The 13,667-nt window shown below is 42.5% G+C and overlaps 1 protein-coding gene across 8 annotated transcripts in view; it reads right to left on the reverse strand.

The window, feature by feature from the left end:
* The window catches only part of PALS2 (protein associated with LIN7 2, MAGUK p55 family member), a 134,978-nt gene extending 128,400 nt beyond the window's left edge, over positions 1 to 6,578 (reverse strand). For 6 of the 8 annotated variants that reach the window (XR_013635392.1, XM_078851770.1, XM_078851769.1 and 3 more), the window contains exons 1-2: positions 6,311 to 6,578; positions 938 to 997 (exon numbers count right to left, since the gene is read on the reverse strand). The gene's annotated coding sequence lies outside the window, so the exon portion shown is untranslated. The remainder of the gene's footprint in view (positions 1 to 937; positions 998 to 6,310) is intronic. The other 2 variants (XM_073333707.1, XM_073333710.1) reach the window with 1 other exon arrangement.
* Positions 6,579 to 13,667: the final 7,089 nt, after the last annotated feature.

Here is a 13,667-nt window from a genome sequence, read left to right on the forward strand (position 1 = left end):
CATGGAATCCTGCTGGTGTGATAAAGAAAGAATATCTGCAGCCCTTTGTTTACCCTGGAATGGTGTCATAATTGCATTCATTTTTTTCTGGAATTCTAACAATAGCGTATCAGCAATAAGGCGGTTAGAACTACTAATTTTTCCATTCCTTATCCCCCTCCTATTTTTATTTTCCCAATGGACAGCAGATGCTATACAAGAGCTCTATCTCCCTGGTGACTGTATAGAATTTAGTCTTAACTCCCCTCCCTTACTAGATAGTTTTGCCATTAAAAAAAAAACCTCTCAATCTACTCAATACATTTTCCTGCACCTTGCACTTCAATTCTCAGGTCGCACTTCAGCTTCTCTGCTAAACATTTGACCATGAGGTGGCAATATAGCCATAAAAAGGACAAATTATAAACCAATGAATTGACTGCAATCACTCTTCTTGGGCAGCACACCAGCATGCTCACACTATCTTGATGAAGAAGTAGAATGCAAGAAACATGGTTTTTATCAGTGATTTTTCACAATCAAGCACACATTAATAAAAGTGTGCTTGCATCTGCTTCATGATCAGCAGCATTCTACCAATACTTTGGCAAAATGCTAAGAGTCAAAACGCAAAGGTTTTAACTGGTTTGAGATCAACTGCTTGTCTCCAGCTACTGGAGAAGTGAATTTAGCAGAAAAAGCTAAAGCAAGATTTGATCCTTCGAGATTCTATAACTAAGCAAAAGCAGAAACTGACAGGTCAGTGCAAGATGCAAAAGACTGAAAAGTCAAAGCTAAACTGAGCCCCACAAACTTATGGAAAAGAGACGATAGTCAGCCAGCAAGGATATAGAACTCTTGTGCTGTTCCTTCTGTTGAAAAAGGCTGTCAAATGAAAAAATGAGAGTCAGAAGGGTACAGTTACAATACATAAAGTTCTTACTTTATTAAGACATACCTTGGTAGTTTTATACATCAAGTGTTGACTTAATTCCAATGAATTTTTCTTTTGATGTCACTTCAAACAGAATTTAAGGAGACAGACATTAAAAATCAGCAGTAATTCTAAAAATGTTTATATTACATATCTAGAATATTTCATATTAGCAGCACCCCTCAGATTTTATTCATGTTCTTTAATCAGCAAGAACTTTAAAGTAATTAAACATGGGCTAAATAGAAGGGAGGGCTTTCTGAATTCCTTCCATCTTAAATTATAGGAACAAATTCTGTTTTTACCAATACCATTTTGGATTATATCATATGGTTTGTGAAAGTACTTTACAAGTACTTATGCTATAAAAGCAGTCTCCTCTCTTTTTTAAAGAGTTGTTACATTCTTACTCTTGGCCCCTTTGTTTCTCACCGCTCACACACACTCACACCCCCTCTCATATAGCCTTCCTTCAGCTGTCATCCACTTCAGCCACCATTTCTCTACTAACAACTAAGACTACGTTGTTAACAACAAAAAGAGAAGTTTATTACCTCAGGATAGCCAATGCTCATCAACTATTCTGCTGTAAAAACATAGTGGGAACAAGAAACTGTAGTTTTAAATTTATTGTGATTAAGTGAAGTCAACCACAGGCATGGATGTAATGCTGACCTCACCTAATTTAGGTTCGGTTAACACTACAAGTGCTTTGTTTCCATTTGGGATTTTGCAGCAAGATAACTATTGTAAATTAGTAAATCATGCATCTATTGCTCTCGTCTCCTCCATCCACACCTGTACATCAGCCCATCTCCCTGAAACCAACAATACCAAAACTCCTTTTCTTCCAACCACCTCACTATGCTTATGCTCCCTGTCACATCTGACACCACTTTCAGCCTCCCTGTCACAGACTCTTCATATGGTCATTTTTCACTCTTCCCTCTTCCTTCCTGCCCCTCCCCACATATAGCTTGTATCCAAATCCTGTTGCTTCTCCCCCTCCCCCAACATTTCTAGAAATCCAGCTTTTTTGTTCTGCCCATAAAACCAAGAAACCCTCAACGAGTTCTGCCTTCTCAACCCCAACACCCATCATCACCCCCCTTTCCAATTCACAGAAGACAGCTGCTTAGGTCACCTTACTATCTCATCTAACCAGGCCTTCTTTCCTCATTTTGGGTATGTCTTCACAACAACCAGAAGGTGTAATTCCCAGCAGGGGGTAGATATACATGTGCTAGTTCTGCTTGAGCTAGCATCTAACAGTATGGCCATGGCACCACAGGCTAGCTGCCCAAATACGTATCCAGGGAATCAGGCAGAATCATACTTGGGCAACTAATCTGATCTGCCACCCATCCCACCATGGCCACACTTCTATTTTTAATGTGCTAGCTCCAGTGCAGTTAGTACAAGTGTGTGTAACCATGCTAGGAATTACACCTCAGCAGCTATCCGAGTAGCAGCCGTGTTAGTCTGTATTCGCAAAAAGAAAAGGAGTACTTGTGGTACCTTAGAGACTAACCAATTTATTTGAGCATAAGCTTTCGTGAGCTACAGCTCACTTCAGCAGCTGTGTATACATATCCTTTGAATCCCTCCACTGGCTTTCCTTCCCCACCACAAATTTAAACTTTCCACCTTCAAGGCTATGTAACTCGGTCACTCCCCATTCAGACAACTTTATTCTTTAATATATCAAACACTCTTCACCTCTTGATGCCAATCTTGATACCTCATTTAGGATCTCGTCCAGGGCACCCCCTATGCACAGAATTACCTTCCTGAACCAGTTGCTTGGCCACTGGCTTTTCCTTCTTCAAATCCCTTGCTCAGAAATTAGCATTTTAAGTAAAAAACAAAGAAACTGACTTGTTCTACTCTGTGGCTGAAGTGGAGCCCACTAGTGCCAATCACCTCAACCACTTGCTTGCATTTTGCATCCCACTTAGTCCATAGGACACAAGCCCTTTGGGGCATGAATTGTTTCTTCCATAGATATATAGGTACAGCACCATGCACATTCCAACTACTATTGCAATAATTAAAAGTGTTAAGGTTATATAGGTCCTACTGACACACAACTATTAAAGAAACACACTTCTCTGCCTGTAGGAGTAGAGACTTGTATATAGATTTTTATTTTAAATGAGCAAGCCTGTATAGAGATCCAGAGAACTGGACAGATCAGACCTTGGTTCTATACCCAGCTCTTTCTTGCTGTATGACCTTGCCCAAGTCATGTCTCTGGACCCCCGTATACCCCTCCACTCTACACCTACCCTATTTATGTTGCCAGCTTTGGGCCATGAACGGTGTTACTCTGAATTTGTACAGAGCCTAGAACAATGGGGACATAATCTCAGTTGAATCTTGATTGTCCCATCTCGCTAACAGAACTGGAAGATGCTTACAAATGGCATTTAAACATTACAGGATCAGATCCTTATATGGGCAAGTTTCACTCTAGACCATTATTTGTGGGAGAGGTTATTATAATTAGTCTTGGCATTCAAGAATAAATGATGCTTTCTAGATTTCTGAACATTTCAAACTTACCCAAGTTCTGCTCCAAACCACTAGATATAGAGTTAGTCCAAGGGCAATTTTTTAAATCCAAAATTTCTTGGGGTCATCTTTGTTTAAAGGTTTATCCTTTCCCACATCCTCACCAACAGTTTGAAGCTTGCATACTTCGGTAATTTACATTTTTTTTTTATTGAAAAGGTTCAGGTGATTAGTCCATTATTTAATTTATTTGCTTCTGCTGTTTTCAAAAAAAGTTGTAGTTGTCTTTAGAAAATGATCTACTGCACATATGCTACAACAGCTTTTCAATCATTTCAGAAATTTTTGGTATGCACAGTTGGTCCATAAGTATAGCAACAGAACAAATACAGCTCTGAAGGAGCTGTGATGGTCTAATTGGCAATAACCTTTACGTTACATTTTCTTGACAAGATAAACCGAAACAGCAGTGAACTGCAGAATCTGCATATGGAAGCAAGCACATTGAATTCAAAGGAGTTGAAGGCGCAATACATTCAATAAGATATTGGTGGAGTGCTATTTGAAAATAAAATGTTACAAAAGTTGGAGAGTCTCTTCTACAATAGAGCCACACAAATCCAAAGCCAATACTGACAGGTTTCAGAGTAGCAGCTGTGTTAGTCTGTATCCGCAAAAAGAAAAGGAGTACTTGTGCTCAAATAAATTTTTTAGTCTCTAAGGTGCCACAAGTTCTCCTTTTCTTAAAGCCAATACTGACACTCCAGCCTTATTCATGACACTGTGCCTTGACACTGCAGACATCTCTGAGCAATGCGTGATCTCAGGTAATCTATGTTTATATGGTGCAATACCCAGGCTCAAGCAGATATGAAGGCAGAGAGAGAGCCTCTGTACTCAACATTCTTGTGTTTTGTCAGCTTGATCTTTTCTTAAGAGCCTTTTAAGATTATTTTCAAAATATATGAAAGAGTAGTTGATAAACCAGTTACCAATTAATCAACATTTTATTTAAAATGTAAAATTTCTCTATGGCATTTCTAAACTGTATTTGGCGACAAATGTTGGCTCATTTAGGAGTGTTAAGAGCCAACCACCACAGCAGGAATAGAAGGAAACATTATGACACTACTGACAACCAACCAGTTTAACAGACAGTGTGTGTTCATAAGTAACACACCAAGATTTGTTCAAAGCCTCCTCTAGATGTCTATTTATAGCCACCCAGCCTCTCTCCAATTTCCCTCAGCCCCTCCTCTTCCCAGAGCCAAGTCAAGGGAAGTTTAATGGATGCAATCCTGGGCCCTGAGCTGCAGAGCTGACAGGAAATTCTGCAGTTCCAATCCAATGATCCCATGTACCGCAACTGGAGATAGAGAAGACATGAGTGGTCTGACCCAAGTGGGAACCATACATAAAGGGTCACCCATAATCGCTACTCCATTAAGCGAACTTGTTTTCCCTTCATTTAGTGTCACTGCAGCACTCGTCCATACACATACACCAGGGTCCAAGTGCAAGATGTTTACTCCCTTCCCCAGGCAATCCATCAACTGCCTTAAAAAACAAAAAAGAGAAAGGTTTCAGAGTAGCAACTGTGTTAGTCTGTATTCGCAAAAAGAAAAGGAGTACTTGTGGCACCTTAGAGACTAGCCAATTTATTTGAGCATAAGCTTATTTGAGCATAAGCTGTAGCTCACGAAACCTTATGCTCAAATAAATTGGTTAGTCTCTAAGGTGCCACAAATACTCCTTTTCTTTTTACAGAAAAGAGAAACATTCCGTTCAGAGCTGACCCTGCACAACAGCAATGTCATCCATGTAGCATCTTCATGTTTTAATGCTACCTTACTACTGTATTTGATGGGGGTTTTTTTTATGAACTGGAGTACATATTTTTGGAATACTGTCCAAAAATAAATGATTGAAAAGGAGACTCCAGAACCCAACAAGAAGGTGTGTTTGTACATCTATAAAGCATAACCCAGACAGCTGGCTTCTTCTCTCTCACCAGCAACATCATCAAGAGCATTCACGCTTTGGTGAAGCTGGGTATTTCCTCCTGCATTTAGCACACACTGCAGCCCTAACTCTGCCATGTATCCCTTTACTCCCCCCCCTCCGCCCCCCAGACACCCCATGTACTTCCATCAGCCTGTAGTACCAGTACAAAACCTAATAAAGTGACAGCCCTGTGACAATTACAGCCCACCCTCCTCCCCGATCCAAAGCAGCCCTCTTTCCCCCATCTCACTGCGGACTGCAGCGAGGGGGGCGGGAGGGGGAGGAGGTAATTCCTCGGGGAAGGAGGAACGCCGACCAGGGGCAGCGATCGGGAATAATCCCGCAGGAAGGGGAGATAATCCCTGGGAGGGGTAGCACGGGATCAGAAAGGGGGAGAAGGGAGGCAGCAATAGGGAGAATAATCCCCTCGGGGAGGGAGGGCGGGAACAGATAAGCTCCAGGAGAGCAGAGAATGGGGGCTGGGGAGGGAGAGATAATCCGGAGCGGCCGGAGAATCGCTGGGGACACGGCAACAGCGAGTGGTCAGTCCCCACCTCGGGGGCAAAGGAAAACCCTCTCTCCCTCGCCGCGCTGCCATGTTCCCCCGCAGGTATGGGGCTCGGGGCGGGCCTGCGTGCGAGCGGCTCACACACGGGGCGGCTCGACCCCCGGAGGCAAAGCAGCCTCCTCACAGCGCCGAGGCCAGCTGGCCCCACTCGTTGCAGCCTCCCGCCGGCTGCGCCCGGCGGGGGAGAGGAGCGGGGCGGAGAGGTCTCCACCGAGACACCAGAATAGCAACAGGACCCCCTCCCCCGCGGCCTGAAGGGGAACCCCGTCAAACATCCCGCACCGACCCCACCGCGTGAGGGGGGCACTCACCGGCTGGCCCCGGCTCTTCCTCAGCGGGCACAGCTCAGCCCCATCTACAAACTCGGGCTCGGCCAGTCGGGTGAGGGGGAGTGCCCGGAAAGCCGGGCCGCCTCCTGCCGTTGCCCGCCAGCCGCCCCAACTCGTGCTCCAGCACGAGCGCTCCTTCCTCCCTCACAGCGCGCGCGGCCGCAGCCACTATGGCGCGTGAGCGCTAGCGGGGGCAGCGGTTGCGCTTCTGCCGAGCGCCCAACAGTTGCTCTAGCCAGAGAGCGCGAGCGCGAGCGCGCCCCCCCGCGGCTCCTTTCCGCGGGCCCCGCCCCTTTAACTCTTCGCAGCCCACGTGGCTCGGCCGACGTTTGGGAGCTTGCGCGCGCGGGCCGCCTCCTCTTCTTAGGGCGGCTCACGGGCCTGGTGGCCTCGCAGGAGGGAGCCGGGATCTAGTTGAGGGAGCGTCCCATGTATTAGGGCTGCAGGCCTTGGCCCCTTAAGGGAACGACAAATGGTGCGTTATGTTCATTGGCTGCAGCTGATGTTTGGCCCGACTATGGGCGGCTTCGTTCTGGAGCCGGGTGTCAGCGGGGTCACGCCCTTAATTAGGCTGTAAAAAAACAAAAAAAAAAAAAAACCTGCTGTGAATCGTGCCCTGCACACAGTGGGCTGGTGTGCACAGCCCATTTCCTGGATCCGAATAAGGGGGTGTGTGCACAGCCCATTAACCCCCCACTGGCTCTGCGCCTGGCTCGCTAACAGCAGGTTTGGGACTCCACTGTAATCCCCTTGGAATCAGTAGGGGTTACACCAGGGATTAATTTGGCCCGATGGGTGGGGATCAAACGTGTTTAGGGACCCAGATTTAGGGTTAACACACTCTTCTCTGGTTGGTGTCTCCCATTGGCTAGTTTGGCAGCTCCTTGCCTAGTATGCTTGATTTTGTGGGTCCCATTCTAAGGCATGGATCTTTCCCCATTCATTTTATAGGGAGCCTAGATGGCTAATGCAGGCTTTGTGAAGTACTGTGTGTTCCTCAGATTTTCTAGGTGCTTAAACGTTAGGCTCTGCGATGCTGAGCCCTGCAATGCCTAAGTCCCTTTGTGGATCCCACTCAATGTGCTTAGCCAGCCAGTGAGAGAGACTGGCAAATGGAAAGAATGGAAAATTGAAAATCTAATTTTCCTTTCAGCGTTTACTCGTTGTTTGCTTTTTGCATTTTACTCCATTTGAACAATGACAATAGACTAATTATATCACTGTGCCACAGAAACTTTCACCTTTAGGTTCTCATGGCTTGGGCCAACCTAATGCTGCAGTATCTGAGTTGCAAAGGCTGGGCCAATTTATATCCTTAGATTAGATATGCACGCAAAACTCCCATTGAAGCCAGTAGGAGTCATGTGCATGTAAAAGGAAAGAATTAGCCCCAATGCAGGAAAATATTTAAATCTAAAAAACAACCAAAAAAAAAAATACTACTACCTGTTTTCATTCAAACTTTAAAAAAAAAACAACTGTTAGTCTGTAAACCCATTTTTAAATTGAACATACATTTTGGACTTAATCTATCTGATTACTTTAAGAAAACCAGATAGAGTGATGAACACATGATCACTCTGTGTAATGGCTCAATGCAATTCACACTGGCTCTTGCAATGGAAGTAGTAAAGGGGAGGAGAAATAAGGGCTTACACAGTCAGAGCAATTTGGGGTAGAGTTCATTTGGAAAAAAAAAATTGGCTAGGTATTGATTTTCATTTAACAGATTGGGGTTGTGCTCTACCACTAGATAACGAACAAGCTGACTTTTTTGCAGCCAGAAGAGTCAAAGGAAGCAGTGTATATAGTGAACTCAGTAAAAGAAACTGTGAAGTAGCAGCTAGCATGTTAAAAATCTTTTTCACATTAACAAGTTAGTACACATAGTAAATATGATCTTGCCATTGTATGTGCAAGATCTTAGTTTAGGAGGCCAGGCTGTAAAAATTCCTCCTATAATTATTTACTATTTGAATTATAGTTGTAACCAAAGACTCCAATCAGAAGTGGGTCACTGTATTGGGAGCTGTACAAACTCGTGGGATGATGTTGTCCCTGCCTCCAAAGAGCTTACAATCCTCTCAGTTTCTCAGCAACGAAGAGTGGGAGCATGAATGGGGCTTAAAGACACCTTTATCCCCTCTTTCCCCCCCCTCCATCTTGCACTGAGTACCATTGGACTAGACTGGAGATTACAGCCATAAAAAGTTGTGGACTCAGTCCTCTGTGTTATGAGGAAATGGGCCTCATTTGGGTGGAATCATCTCTTTATTATGTCCAGTGCTCAGATACTCAGTACCCTTCTAAACATAATGAAAGAGAACAGGGTTTCTAGTTTTGTGGTAATTCTCTGTTAGTGTTACTAGTATAATGGTATATTTCTGTCTCTTCCCTTACCTAATACCCTTGGCATTGAGATAACAGAGGGAAAGGCATATATCCCCTTTATCCACCTATTATTGGAGCAATGCTTCCGTTGGTAGTATCTTTGGGGCACATTCTGTTCTGCTCCATGTAATTCCACCAGAGTCTGAATAATTGTTATAACTACTGATTTAGCTGTGAGATCCAGCTTTGGAAGATCCTGTCTTTTTGACAAAGTGTTCCCTGTGTATAATCCAGTTGTTGTGAAGCAGTGTGGTCAAATTGTTAAAGTGGGGGACTAGGCATCAGTATACTCTTTGGCTATGTTCCCATCTGTTCACTGACTCACTGTGCAACCAGTGTAAATCCTGTAATTTCTGTGCTTCTGTTTACATTTCTGTAGTATGGATATAATAATGCACACCTCGCAAGAGCTTTGTGAAGGTAAATTATTGAAGTACATTGAGATTTGTTTATGAAATACGGTTGTTATTACTTCTTAGATGAGTTCTAGTCTACTATCATGTTGGGCAGCCCATGGAATATGCTCCACTTGTCACATGATATTATACTGTAGTCAATACACCCACAATTACTTTGCCATATTTGCCAACATCTGGGTATTGGCTCCCTAGTTTATTTATTCTGCTGACATACTGCACAAGGCAATCATAATGAACCTTATTGATCTCTTTTTATGAGGTTCTTTATAGCAAAGGATCTAGCTAGGAGTTTGAGGCAGATAATATGAAGTGGTGTCTCATGAAATATCCTCCAAATTGATAATAAAAAAAGGTCCAGTGAAGTGCTATGAAGGTGTTAAGCAACATGAGTGTAATCTGCATTTGGTGAGAAATTGCACAATTTTAGGAGTTTTTAGCTGGAAAGAAAAATAAGTCAAAGGAGTCATTAACATTATTAAGGATAAAGTAAATATTGACCAAATTTCTCCTTTTATCTGACCCAAAATGGGATAATTAGGGGAACATTCAGTTATATTAAAAGGCAGAATGTTTTGAACAAATAAAAGAGAATATTTCTTTATAAAATATAAAGTCTGTTTATTTAGGCTCTTTCACATATTCCATCAATGTGGTATTTTTACATGTGGAATTCAACTCCACAGGAGGAGGTAATCAAGACAAATATTGTGGCTAGATTTTTTAAAGGGTTGGATAATTTCATGACTGCTTACAATATTGGTAACTGGGCAAGCTGCTAATCAAATCTCATGCTTCAGAACACTAATTCCCTGTGGGATCAAGAAAGGTTCTTTCGCCTATATACAATATTGCACAATTAGCTAGCCTTGTTATTGGGATAGAGTAGAGGGGAAAAATGCCTTCTTCTAAAGCAACAAGTATTGCTACTCTTGGCAGTAGGATGCCATACTTGTTGGACTAGATGGGACAGCAGGCCAGATAGACAAAAGATCAATGATCTTTTGTGCCTGTTCTGTTATTCCTCCCTGGATCATCTGTTAGGTCCAGTATTTTAAGGATATAATAACCAAGATTTTTTAAAATTACTTTCCTCTCTGGGCATTACTGCTTTCAGACATCAATGTTGCCAAATATCTGTCAGAAACCTTCCCCAGTAGGGCTGGGCAGGCCAGCCAACTCAAAAATAGCAGGCATTGATTGGACTCAAGAATGGCAATGATTAAGAGTTTGCAGGTGGCTTTTCCTCAACTTTTGCAATATATATTATCATCTGTTTAGGTCAGTATTGGTATAGAATCTGCCAAAAACTGCTTCCCTGTGGTGGCTCAAGCAGAAACTCCTAGTTCCAAAATGATGATCAGCTGTTTTAGCTAGAAGCTAACGTGACATGTGTTTGGAATATTTAGCTGTAGAAGTACTGTTCATTTTCTTTAATTGCATGAACATATTGTTGTAGGTGTTCTGTCTGTATACTTGGATTTTATTTTCCTTCAATGCATGCAGCAGGGAGACGATGTTATTTCTAAGTGAAAATATTTTGCTATTTCTTTGTGCAAGAATGATATTCTCTACGTGAATGTGGCAGTCCTTTACTATTTTGTATTAGATGTGGAAGGATTAGAATTAAAGCACTGAGTGTCTTGGAAGTCCACATTCCAGAAGGAACTTCATCTCCACAAGCTATACCTTACACAGTGTAACTGGGAAGTGCTCATCCTTGATCTCTACCCCCAAATATATTAATTTTAAACATATAAATTATTCTCTAATGTATAACTCTGCTCCTCTGTGCACAGCCCACATACATTCTCAGCTCACACAGTTTAGAATAAAAAACTAACCCCTTTCTTGGGGTTGGCTTTATTGACAAAGAGATTAGCATGAGATGACATGACATAAAATTAATCTCAAGCTTTATCCCTAGATGTGGATGCTTCAGGGATTCATACCTGAGGATTACACAGTCAACATCCTAGATTCTCTCTTTATAGACAGCCATTCTCACCTTATACCCATGTAGGACATTAAACCACCTGCCTCAGCAAACCCCCTTAAGCCTCCCAAAAGGATCAACATCTAATAAGAGAGTGGGGTATTTCAGGCAAATATTGCCAGCCTGTTACACACATATTCGGTCTAATTAGATGAAAGGCACTGAAGTTGTGTTTAAAAGGAAGGGATATAGTTAAGTATGCCATATGCTATGATGAATATTCTTCTTTCCCGTCTTTCACCTTTCCCCAAGATATGTGCATGTTTTAGCACGGAACAAAGAATATCCACAGAAAAGCATAACCATAAAAAATTCTTTACATGCTATTCCATTCGGTCTTGGATCCTGTCAGAGGGAATCACCCCTCTCTGTCCTTCTCTGATAATTGTGCAGCGGATAACAAACTATCTGATTACTTGTAACTTGCAACTGATGAAGTGTTGTCCATACCTTATAAAAAAACTAGATGAAAAAAAAGCACAGAAAATAAATAATGGGTGCTTTGAAAGAAAAAGTGAACATTTTTAAAAATGGCTAAATTGTAGAAAATTAGTTTAATGGAAAACAGAAACTAAAAAAGAATGAGGAAAAAATAGTCAGATAAAGGACCCCCCCAAAAAAGGTGAAATATGAAAATGAATGAAGAACAAAGGGAAGGGAAACATGGTAAATTAACCTTGACAAATAATTTTTATAATACTATCTTCAATTTTATAGCACTTTTCATCTAAAAAAACAGGGATAATTTCACTTCCAACCTGAAGTATAACAACCCCAGGAAGAAAGCTTGGCAGTTGCCTAATAGGACACAGCAACACTTCAGAACAGTTCAAGAAAGGAAGTGAAGAAGAATATGATGTTTAATTGAACCTGCAGAGAGAATTTAGGTACGTAGAATGTAATCATCCAAATTGGAATTTGGACAGGACCCCAAAATTCACTCCTGAACTCTTACAAAACTGCCATCTGTTCTCTAACCATGAGCGATGAGGGCCATTTACTTCTCATTCAGTTGTCAATTTAAGCCAAAGACCTTCATGTGGTGATTTGGCATTATCACATTGGGCTTTAGGATCCGATGGGTTCTTAAATGAAAATTTTGTAGGGGGCAATGCACAACAAACAATCTATTTATCAAAAGTGTTTAAGGCATTACATATCAAGGCAATTGATTGTTTTAGGCTTGAAGTAACTGTGGTGCCATAAAAAAGATTAGTCATCTGCTGTCCACCAATTGTTGACCTGTCATCCCAAAGCCTCTGCTCATATACATTCCTGTCACTTTCCATCTGCATTGTCTCTATTCAAATCATGAAATACTATAAAAATGCTCCCCATAATCAACTTTTTAGGTTCAAGATAAAAATTAGAGGAATGAACAGGTTGGATTATGAACAGGAGGCTGCCAGGCAACTCCCCAGCACGACATTCTACAGGTCACTATCCTCTGACCCCACTGAGGAGTACCAAAAGAAAGTACACCATCTGCTCAAGAAACTCCGTGCTACAGCACAGGAACAAATCTACACAGACACACCCCCAGAGCCCCGACCAGGGGTATTCTATTTGCTACCCAAGATCCATAAACCTGGAAACCCTGGACACCCAATCATCGGCACTCTTACAGCAGGATTATCTGGCTATTTGGACTCTCTCCTCAGACCCTACGCTACCAGCACTCCTAGCTATCTTCAAGACACCACAGACTTTCTGAGGAAACTACAATGCATTGGTGATCTTCCTGAAAACACTATCCTGGCCACCATGGATGTAGAAGCTCTTTATACCAATATTCCACATGAGGATGGACTACAAGCTGTCAAGAACAGTATCCATGATGAGGCCACAGCACACCTGGTGGCTGAGCTTTGTGACTTTGTCCTCACCCACAACTATTTTAGATTTTGGGACAACTTATACCTTCAAGTCAGTGACACTGTTATAGGTACCCGCATGGCCCCACAGTATGCCAACATCTTTGTGGCTGACTTAGAGAAACGCTGCCTCAGCTCTCTTCCCCTAGCGCCTCTCCTCTACTTGCACTACATTGATGACATCTTCATCACATGGACCCAGGGGAAGGAGGCCCTTGAAGAATTTCACCTGGATTTCAACAATTTCCACCCCACCATCAATCTCAGCCTGGACCAGTCCACACAAGAGATCCACTTCCTGGACACTACAGTGCAAATAAGTGTTGGTCACATAAACACCACCCTATACTGGAAACCTACAGACCGCTATACTTACCTACATGCCTCCAGCTTCCATCCAGGACACATCACATGATCCATTGTCTACAGCCAAGCCCTAAGATACAACCAAATTTGCTCCAATCCCTCAGACAGAGACAAACACCTACAAAATCTTTATCAAGCATTCTTAAAACTACAATACCCACCTTGGAAAATGAGGAAACAGATTGACAGAGTGAGACGGGTACCCAGAAATCACCTACTACAGGACAGGCCCCACAAGGAAAATAACAAAACACCACTGGCCATCACATACAGCCGCCAGCTAAAACCTCTCCAGC

The sequence above is a fragment of the Lepidochelys kempii genome, chromosome 2, assembly GCF_965140285.1.
Source record: "Lepidochelys kempii isolate rLepKem1 chromosome 2, rLepKem1.hap1, whole genome shotgun sequence".
In the NCBI taxonomy this organism is placed as follows: domain Eukaryota; kingdom Metazoa; phylum Chordata; order Testudines; family Cheloniidae; genus Lepidochelys; species Lepidochelys kempii.